We start from the raw sequence: 11517 nt of genomic DNA on the forward strand, positions 1-11517 counted from the left end.
TAGTTGCGCCGGTTTCCAGCCGAAGTGAAATATTGGCTGAACGTCTGGACGTGCTTGGAAATAGATTACCACAGACTTCTTCTGTTAACACTTTGACGGCCGTTGTCACGTATACGTGACTATGCCAGCCGAACGTCGTCGGCCGCTGTCGCGCGTAGGCGTCATTTTACCGTTTCAATCACCGTGTCATTATCCATTCAACTTATTACGTTTCTCGAGGTTCAAATTCTATCCCGATATTTCCAATTCTTTATAATAGTGTTCTTCGCATCTTCGTGTGCCCAACAATGTGTTAAATGTTGTATTTAACATCAGTTCGTTTCCGTGATCGAGATTGCACACTATACGTGAAATTGTTCTATCCGATTAAAATGAAAGGTTTACGTATCGATGTATCAACTCGCAGAGGAAGATATACTGTTTTTTATCGTGACACACGTGTAATGTTACGCCTGGTGGCTGGTACAGTTGTTCGAATTAATGCCTCCTTCGCGTACGTACGCTGTAACGTTTCATCGAGTACAATTATGGGGGTAAAACAGCGTGAGTTTCCTCGCCGATAATCGTCGCGTATTACGATAATACGAGGTCGACGATCGACTTTACATTAATCTCAATAATTGTGGGGGGATCGTATAAGTAAATGTGAAATAAGTATTCATAACTGCCGCCTTATTTTGGAAAGGAACACGCGCGCCCTCAAGTGCGAGAATGGAGGAACTAGGCTAGGCGCGTAGTGCGTCGAAAGTTGGTGTAACGTAGAATGTGCGACTAAAAGTGCTCAGATATTTGTCTTTTGCGATATTAATACTTAATAAGTTAAGTTAATAATGATATGTATGGTGTAATAATAATATACATGTACGAGTTGTGTCAGATTTTGATTTCTTTCATTTGATTCAACGTGATTTCTTACTGCCACCCTGATAGGTTATGGGCCCAGAAGTCTTGTGCTAACTACGCAGTTGCCCAAAACGACTAGCAATAAACGAGCAGATTTACGAAAAGATTTACAAGTCCAGCGTGGCTGTTTGGTCGTTGATATGTAAGATCGTTTAATATTTGTACTTTAATTGTATCGAAGGACAGTCCAGAAAATTTAGTTACTTGAATATTTCTGTTCTTTATGTGCACTGCCAAGGTTCGCATTAAAGCATCTTTTTAGACGAATATATGGGCTTCTTTAACAATTTTATTTGGATATTTGTTATAATCGAAATAAAGCTGAATTGCAAGTGCACTATTTAGACTTTAAACAATTAAAATTTTACGGTACGTAGAGTGCACAATGCAAGTGTTGTTTCATAGAGAATTCTTGACTCGTTTTATGGGTAATGTTTCCACAAATTAAGTGTACCGTACTTCGTGTTGACATATAAAGAGCAACTAAACAAAATCTATTTGGATCGGACAAAAACATTAGAAGTTATAAAGAAATAACAAACATGCCGAATGTGAATAGTTGTCTATGGTATCTGTATACAAAATTTGATGGCATTATCTAGCAGAGTAGGAACTATTACTTTAAAAGCTTCAATTTATTGCCACTGAGAAAACTGATCATACGTTCAAGATTATTTTATACTTCTTAATACACAAATAATTACAGTTAAAATAAGAACGTAATAACAAGTAACTAGAATTTCAACTGGACTGTCCAAAGATAAGAATTATAAAGAAGTCACATAGATTTTGAATTGTATATTGATAACTGATATTATTGAAAACATGCATTATTCCACAAGTCCCATGGAATACAAAATATTTAATACGAAACAGTTTTTCCAGAAATCAATTAATGTGTTATTTCTAATGTAAATTATTACTGACTCTCTCTGTATGTAAAATGAATATTTATTGTAGCGTTACAGTTAAATTCAGAATTGCAATTAGCTATAGAAAATAGAGGTTTCTACCGACACGCTTCCTGTGCTCGTTTTCTTGCTAGTTCCATCAATCAGTTAAGACTTTGCCGATAGTTCCGGTACACTCGTATATTACCATTTCTGAACAGTCTGAGATTAGAAATCCGCGAGTTTGTAAGCCGATCGCGAAACGATTAAAAACAAAAGTAGCTTTAAAGCGCTACCGAAGGTTGCACAGCCTCCTCGTATTTCTTCTCCCTCGACGCTCATTAGGATCTGTCAGTACTTTCACACCGATCGCATTCTCGATCGACCGGCGCTCGTGTGAGCACTGCGAAGTCGATTACTTCGCCATAACAATTATACAACGCTCGCGGCATTCTGCCGCGGTTCTCTCGCTTTCTGCACAGTAGGGCAGATCGGATTCACGGTAAGAAAACGATGGAATCGGTTAACCCCGCTCGAACGAGGATGGACTCGTGATAACAGGGCGTATTGCGAACGTGTCACCGAGGCTCTGTTCCGAGAAACACGTGCAACGTGTCGCGATGCTTCCAAGTACCTTCTATATGAGTTTCTGGCGCTTCGTATAGCTTCGGGGATTCGAGAAAGAAGTAGTTGATTCCAATGGCCTCCCACAATAGTGGGCGTATTTCATTGAAACATATTTGTGAAGTAAAACTCATAGATAGCTACAAAAAAAGTGTTAGAAAACGTCAAGTTTTAAAAAATCAACAGAAGGTAGGTGCTGCAATTTTTCGACGAAATTAAAAAATTACACATCGTTCTGAAAAAATTATTTTTAGTTTCAGGTGTCAATTATAATTATTTTTGGTCAATAGACATACCCTCGAATTCCTACGCAATTTCGAGAAAAAAATTCGAGTAGGTGCATAATTTTTCGTCGAAATTAAAAAATTACACATCGTTCTGAAAAAATTATTTTTAGTTTCAGGGGACAATTATAATTATTTTTGGTCAATAGACATACCCTCGAATTCCTACGCAATTTCGAGAAAAAAATTCGAGTAGGTGCATAATTTTTCGTCGAAATTAAAAAATTACACATCGTTCTGAAAAAATTATTTTTAGTTTCAGGGGTCAATTATAATTATTTTTGGTCAATAGACATACCCTCGAATTCCTACGCAATTTCGAGAAAAAAATTCGAGTAGGTGCATAATTTTTCGTCGAAATTAAAAAGTTTCACATCGTTCTGGAAAAATTATTTTTAGTTGCGGGGGATGATTATAATCATTTTTGGTCAATAGACTTACCCCCGAATTCCTACGCAATTTCGAGAAAAAAATTCGAGTAGGTGCATAATTTTTCGTCGAAATTAAAAAATTTCAAATCGTTCTGGAAAAATTATTTTTGGCTGTAGGGGTCAATTACAATTATTTTTGGTCAATAGACTTACCCCCGAATTTCTACGCAGTTTCGAGAAAAAAATTCGAGTAGGTGCATAATTTTTCGTCAAAATTAAAAAATTTCAAATCGTTCTGGAAAAATTATTTTTGGTTGCAGGGATCAATTACAATTATTTTTGGTCAATAGACTTACCCCCGAATTCCTACGCACTTTCCAGAAAAAAATTCCTTACCGAAAATACAATATCTGATCATGAATGAATGATTTCCTTGAAATTTCCTCCCAGAAAAATGGGTCGAAAAGATATGTAAGGTCTATTCGTATAGCTTGTCTGTGCTTTGATCACGATACACCCTGTAGATGTAGGCGTGCATGTGGGTAGAGAGGTGTGAGAGTGTTGCGAATGGTCCTGTTTGCCACCGTGATAGTCCCGCGGTACGACGCGCCTTATTATTTCACGGCCAACCGGCATCCGGCAATGGCCGGTTCGCGATACATTTTTCCCGTAGTCGTAAAAGAGATCGCAGCGTCCGAGCGGACGATGCCGGCGTCGTGATCGTCGTGTGTTGCACCGGCCGCGGCTAGTAGATTCAGTGTACGAACCAGCCTTTGGTACGACATCGATTCGCGGGCGAGAAAAACTCGTCCGACGTCTCGTCTTGCTGGATTTTCAAGAAAACCACGCTCGCGTATCTGTCCGTCCGACAGAACACAGGCTGTCGGAAACGATCCTGTCGTTTTCAGAATGCTCGTACGCCGGTGACACGTTTCAGCTACAAGAGTTTGTTGTCCAATAAAACTCTAACGGGGCATTCGCGGAATAAAGTTTACACGTCGTAGTGAGCTATCGCTTTCGATGGTCTCGCCTTTCAATTTCATAGTTTAAATTATGTAAATGCGAACGAACGTCTTCCCCGATGGCTTTCATTTATTATCGTGTATCTCGTTTCCATGCAAATTTTCTTGTCGTTTTTAGGTTGTCCGTTCGGTTATTACAGCTCACTTTGACGCGCTTTTGCTTCGATTTCAATGGCAAACTCATTTCGATCCTCGAGGACCATTTTGCATTTTCTTATTAAGCGACCGTTGAAAAAGATTGTTAGGAACGTTAAGAGCTCCAGCTCTCGGAGCTGAAGATTCAAAGCTCGGGACGTTAGTTTATACGCTACCTCGAGCAACTTTCGCGAAGATCTTTCATCGTTTTAATTGTTCAGCATCCTAATTAAAAGCGTACGTTGTTGATCGGCGGTCCGTGACACAAGGAAGCGATAACTTACGGTCCGTTTCCGCGTTCGTATTAAAGGTCCCGGGGATGCTGGGAAAATGTCCGTGGATTCTTCCAAAAGAACACGGCGAAGCATCCTAGGCGGTGTAAACTGGTTGATAGTTTAGCGTAGCGAGTTTATTGAAACTTCAATTAGAGATAACAAGAAAGCTGAGCGCGTCTTTCTCGGGTACGTAAGCATAGTTGTAACACAGTTCGCCCGTCGGTTTTTGCGTGCATTTTATGGCACTTTCTCTTCCTAGGTCCAGCGAGTACCGGAATGGTTGGTAATTAAAATTTTCAACGGTGCCCTCTCTCGTTTCTGCAGCATTTCCATATTTCGAGCTCGGCGGTTGATGTTTACGCACGATCGTAAATATCGCGTTTACGTCGACAACCCTGCGCATTACCCGCCATCGCGGAAGCGCGTCCGTCCACGAGAGGGTCCCGGATAAGCGTACAATTAATGGCGCACTTAAGGAATTCATAACCGTTCGGGGCCTCCTCGAGGTTTTCGCTGTATTTCGCGTACGCGTGGACTCGCGGTTCTTGATAAATCCACTGTAATTTACTACGTGCCGACGGACGCAGTAATTGAATTAATTTCAAACGAGAATCGAATACCATGAACGTTAAATAGCCTTTTATTTTTTTTTGGGGTTTCCATCGTTGCAGCACGAGTCACACCGGCCTACAACGTCGTTTGGGGGCCAGCCAACGATTACGTTGGTACGCGAACGGATCGATTCGTTTTCCGACTGTTGCGTCCGAATCGAACGGCGATACTGGTCGTTATTATTAATTAGAGACGTTATAGGTTGTAATTATGCCTCGGGATAGATCGATCTTTTGTATTGCGCGATCCGTTACCGAGTCGGATGGCGCGCGCTGGAATTGCGCGGAACGATGCCCCGGACTCGTTTCGACATCGACTGTGACTGCGTAATCGTTACGAACGGTGATTAGGGGTATGGAGGATTATATTAGCCCTCTGGTGTAGCGGTTCCATTCGTCGGATACGTAGCCTGTGATTTAGAACGAGACTCGAGTAATCGACGCATGAAAAAGACGTTAAAACGGCGAAGTTTGTATCGCGATGCAGTCGTTGATCGAAGAAACGAATTAGTTTCCGTTTTGAAAATAAACGATACCGCCTTCGATCTCGACGAGTAGTACTTTGTGCGATATTTTACTGCTTCCTTTCTAATCACTGCAGTGTATATTTTAATGCGACATGAATTACGAGCACGTCGTATTTTATCATAGCAAAACGCAAAGTATTTTCCCTTTGGAACGATGAAGCCACTATAATCTCGTGCAATTGAACCGTTTGGATCTTGATCGACGAACTCGTTCTTTCGTTTGTTATTCGTTCAACTTGAAGATGAAATCGTTGTACTTTGACACCGTTAAAATTTATCTTTTAAATAATCTTAGCGTCGATTATTACGCGTGTTTTAAAAACAAAAGAATTACTTCGTCGTTCGAGGTAGCGTTAGCTCGGTCGGACTAAACGCATCCTCGCCGATGCAGAAGGTAAATTCGTTAAAATTTTGCATCGTTGTTCGACATGAAGGCGACCGCTCAAGCCCCGGACGATTACACACCGCGATTTACTCTCATTATTCGTAATTGGTCGCGAGGAAAGGGCTTGTGGTCATCCGGACAACCGCTTATTCGTGGCAGCCATTGTTGCAAGGATCTTCTTGCATGTAGAATCGCGGTCGAGGAAGCGAGCCACGCTAGGAGGCACTTATTGTGCCCGGCTACCATAGGTTTTCATAGTTAGAATTTGAAAAATTCACGCCCCCCCTTCGCTGTAATCTCACGTCTATAATACGCTACGGTACATTGTTCGAAAAACTGTTGCTTCGTTCCGGTTCGAGCATTAGGGTGTTCAATCACTGTGACAAAATGATGACCTAACGTGGACAACGGTCTGGTTACTCAATGCCGCGTCAACCTTTGCAATTGAGACGTTCCCAAACTAGCAATATTTTTAATAGTCGTTAGTTACGGATATCTTCCTTCTCAAGCTCCATTCTAGCAGCTGCTTTTTTATAGAAATAATCCGTGTACATAATTTCTTTGTAACTGATTTAGAACAAAGGCGTGCATTCGAATCAAATTTTAAAAATTTTCGACTTAAACTGCTTACGATTTTCTTCAGCCTCGTGTTACTTTATGCTCGCAATTTGCAAATATCAAGAAAAGCTCGTGAACGATGGAAGTTCGTTTAATTTTTAAGCCCGTCGAAAACGACGATCGTTTTATTTTAACGAACTGCACACGGGAACGGTTATTACGAATAACGCAGGCCATTTCCTCGAAACTACGCTAACGCTTCGCGATGATAAAATATCTTAATGTTGCTAGCCATAAAGAACGAGATAACCGTCGTTCCGTGTAATACATTACGTCTCGTGGGCAACATCCGAGGTGCCATGTACAATACGAGTACACACATGTTGACTTTAACTACGAGCTTTGTACATCTTGTACCGCCAATGACGTTTGCGTATTATACCTCTCGCTGTACACCTTGCTGTCGATGTAAATTTACGCATTTCTCACTCACGCCCACGCGGAACAATATGGAAACGTTTCGTTGGCCATTTTACTTTTGCCAAGCATCCGCGGAATAGCGATAGAGGCTCGTTCGTTGCGAATTTGTATACTGGCGATACTTAAATGTTTATTGCAACGATCCATTGTGAAATTTATATCTCAATTTCACAGTTTCTGCGAAACGATGCAAGCAACAGGGTAAACATTTTACTTAATAGAAACGTGTACAGAATCTTGTACAGGGTTTAAACAAATGCCTTCTCGCGGGTATCATAAATGAATCGTTTCATAGTAAAAATCTATAGAAGCTGGTTTGATTGTTTCTATGGGATTGTTGAGTATAAATTGTCTAATAAACCAGGTAAATCGTAAAGTAAAAGAATTCAATTATCTAGGAGAAAACGAGGTCCTGTAATTTAGCTGCCGATTATACCAGTGTATGTACGTGAAAGTAATTTTCTCGAATGACACGAGGATTTTATAACAATCCTGAGTGCCTATTATACACGCATACGTTGAAAACTATCGTAAAATAAAATATACTATATGGAATTGTTCGTCGATATCGTTGAAGCAGCCAACAGCTATTTGAATGTAATCACGTTTCGTAAGTTGTTGAACTCGAGTGACGCGATAAACAGTCTTACAGGAAACATTATGTCGATTGCTAAAATGGCGTATGCTAATTGAGGAATTGTCATACGTGTACCGAAGAATTCCTTCACTTTGTAGCGGAAAAAATCGCACTCGAGCGTACGCTCTGTTCGTTGCATTAACCGTCTGTCGGAATGACGACGATTAGGGTACCGTTGTCTGTGGTGCTCGTACGCGGCAGAAGTATTGCCATCGTGAATGTTCGTAGCGTATGAATCATATTCGTGTGTTCACGATTGGCATATCTTGCCGTTGCGACAGCTTCCGAACACACTGACAGTTCTAATGGCACAGTCAGTCCTTAATAGAAATGGTACTAGACAGGCTATCACAACGCCAATGATCTTGACATTGTGTAACATAGAAACTCAAACAGCAGTCGCGATGGTTAGCCATAGGAATTCAACGTTGCTAATTTATGAGCACGCGTAGCGAACATTAAAAAGAAGCCACAACTGTTGAGATTGAAGACGTAACATCTCGTTTATTTCATTCAATAGTCGATAGTTTGAAAAATCAACGTTTCGTTTGTACTTTGTAAAAAGAAGAACGATCTCTTTCCATTTTCGAGCCATCCTGCATTTAGATTGCACATTTCGATCGCGCCGGGAACAGTTTTTTCCCGGCAGTAATTCGATTAACGTTTACACGGGAGACAAAAATTATCCTTGCAGTTTTTCTCGTTCCCTCGAATTTTAATGGGTCCGTACACGATACTTTGTTTTTGTATCCGCGGAACGATCGATCACTTGGCCGCTCTTATCGTCGTTCGGAAGAAAATAATTAAAGGAAAGTTAATAGCATTTGTCACGGGAATCGAGAGATTCGTCACGAGGCTTGGGAGGTTCGGTATCTGTCTTTTTGCTCCTTGGTGTTCGAAGTCACGTTCTCCGCGGAGGAAGTCTCGTTCCCCTCGATCAGATACCCGACGAAATAATCCAGCAAAACGTCTGTGGGAACTTTTTCTAGTAGTCGCGGAGTAATACGCGGCGCTGGCTCGCCAGATCATCGCACGATTTCCATTCATCATTTTAAACGAGCATGATTTTAACCTCGCTCTGTTGCGTGTAAGGCACTCGTAACACCGTGATAGAGTCCGTTGATTGGAGAAAGGTAGAGGAAAAAAGAAGAGGCGAATTGCGCACGGCGAACGGTTTCGTATCGGTCTTCCACTTTGGTTTGCGCGACTTCTCTGTTATTTTGTAATCGCGTTAAGTTTGAGAAAATTACGGAGGCGCGGAAGAGATTCAGGGTGAACGGGGATAGCACGTTTTATCGAAACAATTACTCTTAAGAAGCGTAACATTAACAAAAAAGAGTACAAGGTCTTAATTCGATTAGTTCGTAATGAATCGATTCGTGAAGCTAATTACGTAATATCAAAAAAGATTCGATCGTAATAATGTTACGAAAATATTTTGTCGATTTCCTTGTCCTCGTTAAAACCGTGTTAGTCTACATCGATTACAATATTTTATGAAATAAAGACGGTTTCAATAATAGCGTGCATTACAAAAACACCTAAACTACGTAGTCCAATCATCGCGAATATTTCATTACGACACTTTGCATGCTTGGTATTCATAGTAACTAAAAAAATGCTAAATATTTTTCTTAATCGGCGTCTCCACGATTTAACGAAGAAAAGTGTAAATTAGCAGTTTACCGATGTTATTAAATTCATTATTACATTCATTTACATAGGCATTATACATCGTTCCGTATACGTGAATCGCATCATCAAACAAAGATACACTATTTGCATCCTTTAGCGTTTTGCACATCTCTTCCAATAACGAGCCATAAAGCCAACAACTTAATTCCAGCTTACATTACCGTGGATTCGCTTTAAGGTCTCTGTTATAATATGCTAATCGTAAAACGTGCTTCTTATTCATGGCAGTTCAAAATAAATACTTTACTCTCTAAAAAGCCGTTCGTACTTAAGACTAGTAGTCGAGCACTCATCGCGTTTTGCATCGTTCCCTTGTATGAGATTGCTTCTTCAATCACGAAATAAGAACATGGCCGAACTGTCGTGATCGTTAACTCGTACTTCGTTTTAACCCCTTGCAAATCGTTCTTTCGTTGTTTCGCGTTTCACGCGAAGATCGTTGCTTGTCGTTGGCGATTTTCGCGACATTTTATAAGCTGTTTAACTGGTTATAACATTTCTGTAATCGTTTAAAGCGTATCGTAAAAGTGTTCGATGATTTTGTTCCTCGAGCTTTGTGCAATTTCTCGTTGTCCACTCGTCTGATAGAACGAACGTTGCTATTGTTCGTCGTCTATTATTTCGATAAAGTTTTGCACGTCTCTGGCCCCGAAGACGGTCGACCTAAGTGATGAGTTTGACCCGTGCACGAACGAATATTTTTCACTCCGACCTCTGAGAAAGCGACCAGCGTGGCTTCAGAGCCCTGCAAAGCATAATCTAGCCACGATTAGCCGGCTCGAGATAAATGGCGTCCGCATGTCGACCCGTATCACGATGACAGAGAAACCTTCTTTGATTAGAATAATACAAATTAAATAGAACGGAGGATATAGTCTCCGTAATTACGGACGAAGCAACAAAATGATCAGTCGATGAATTAAATATCGAAGAAAGCGAATCGAATGGAGCAACTGTCGACTTTCCCTTTGATATATCATCTCGGTGTAGTTTCACTAGTCGCGGGTAAAAAGGGTTCGAGGGAACTGGTCGATGAATCGCAAGAAATATCAGAAACACACGGGTCGTTCTTGTTCCTGGGGACGTGCATATCGCGGACTGCAGGAAGACGCAATACCGGTTTTATGAAGCTTGGCACGTCGAGGATCTTGCCGGGCACTTGCTCCTCGAGAAAATTACGCAACGCATTTTCGCGTGCTCGACAAAATCGGTCTGCGATCGCAGGAAATCGATGATTCGAAACACGGTGGTTCGCTGGCGCGATAGAATCGAGTAATAAGTGGCGTCGATCCATCGCGAGATCTAAACGGTTTAACTCTCGAGGTGGTGTTCTGGTTTAGAAGACCGATTTTGAATCCTTTCTCGGGAGTTTTGTGCAAAAAACCGTAAAATTTAGTCCGAAACTTTAAAAAATCGATTCCTTTATCTGGAAGGAGCAGATTGTCTCGAAAAGTGTCTCAAAGAATGAATGGCTAGAAAGAGTCGTCAGGATCGGCTATTCTGGACGGAATATCGACGATCTTAACGAAGGTGGATGCGCTAATTATATGAGTCACGATCGTTGGAGACTTACGATCCCTCGGTCGAAGCAGAAAATAGACATCGGGATCTTGATCTTTGCGTCTGCATTGCGATTCACGGGTTCAACCGATACAGTTGCATCTACGTAGGGAGCAATTTACAGACGCTATCGGTATAGATCGTTCGAAAACGCGTGAAAAAATTAGGTCTCATTATCGCCGGGCTTGTTATAAAGACGGGATTATCCGTTGACAGATTGATAACGACAAAGTGCAGTTTAATTGGATTCGTTGGAGCAACTAATTAATTCTGCTACCGCAAGAACCTTAAGACAACGATGTAGAAATCGTTCTGAACGAGTTATATGCTTCCATTCGGCTCTGACGAGTGAAAGCTGGAAAAAACTTTGATTAGACGCGCGAGGTTCAAGATCAAAAAGATTTCTACATCGCGTATTTAAGTTACACGTGTCCCGCGTTAAACAAACAAAAAATGAAAATTTAATCGCGCGAAACACGTTAAGCAACTAATTTAAGCTAATCCTTCCGCTATTGAAGCAGATTAGATATCGGATTGGAAACGAGTTCGACTAGTATTAA

The sequence above is a fragment of the Colletes gigas genome, unplaced genomic scaffold (genome assembly GCF_013123115.1).
Source record: "Colletes gigas isolate AHSC1104 unplaced genomic scaffold, ASM1312311v1 Colletes_gigas_Sc00006, whole genome shotgun sequence".
Taxonomy (NCBI): domain Eukaryota; kingdom Metazoa; phylum Arthropoda; class Insecta; order Hymenoptera; family Colletidae; genus Colletes; species Colletes gigas.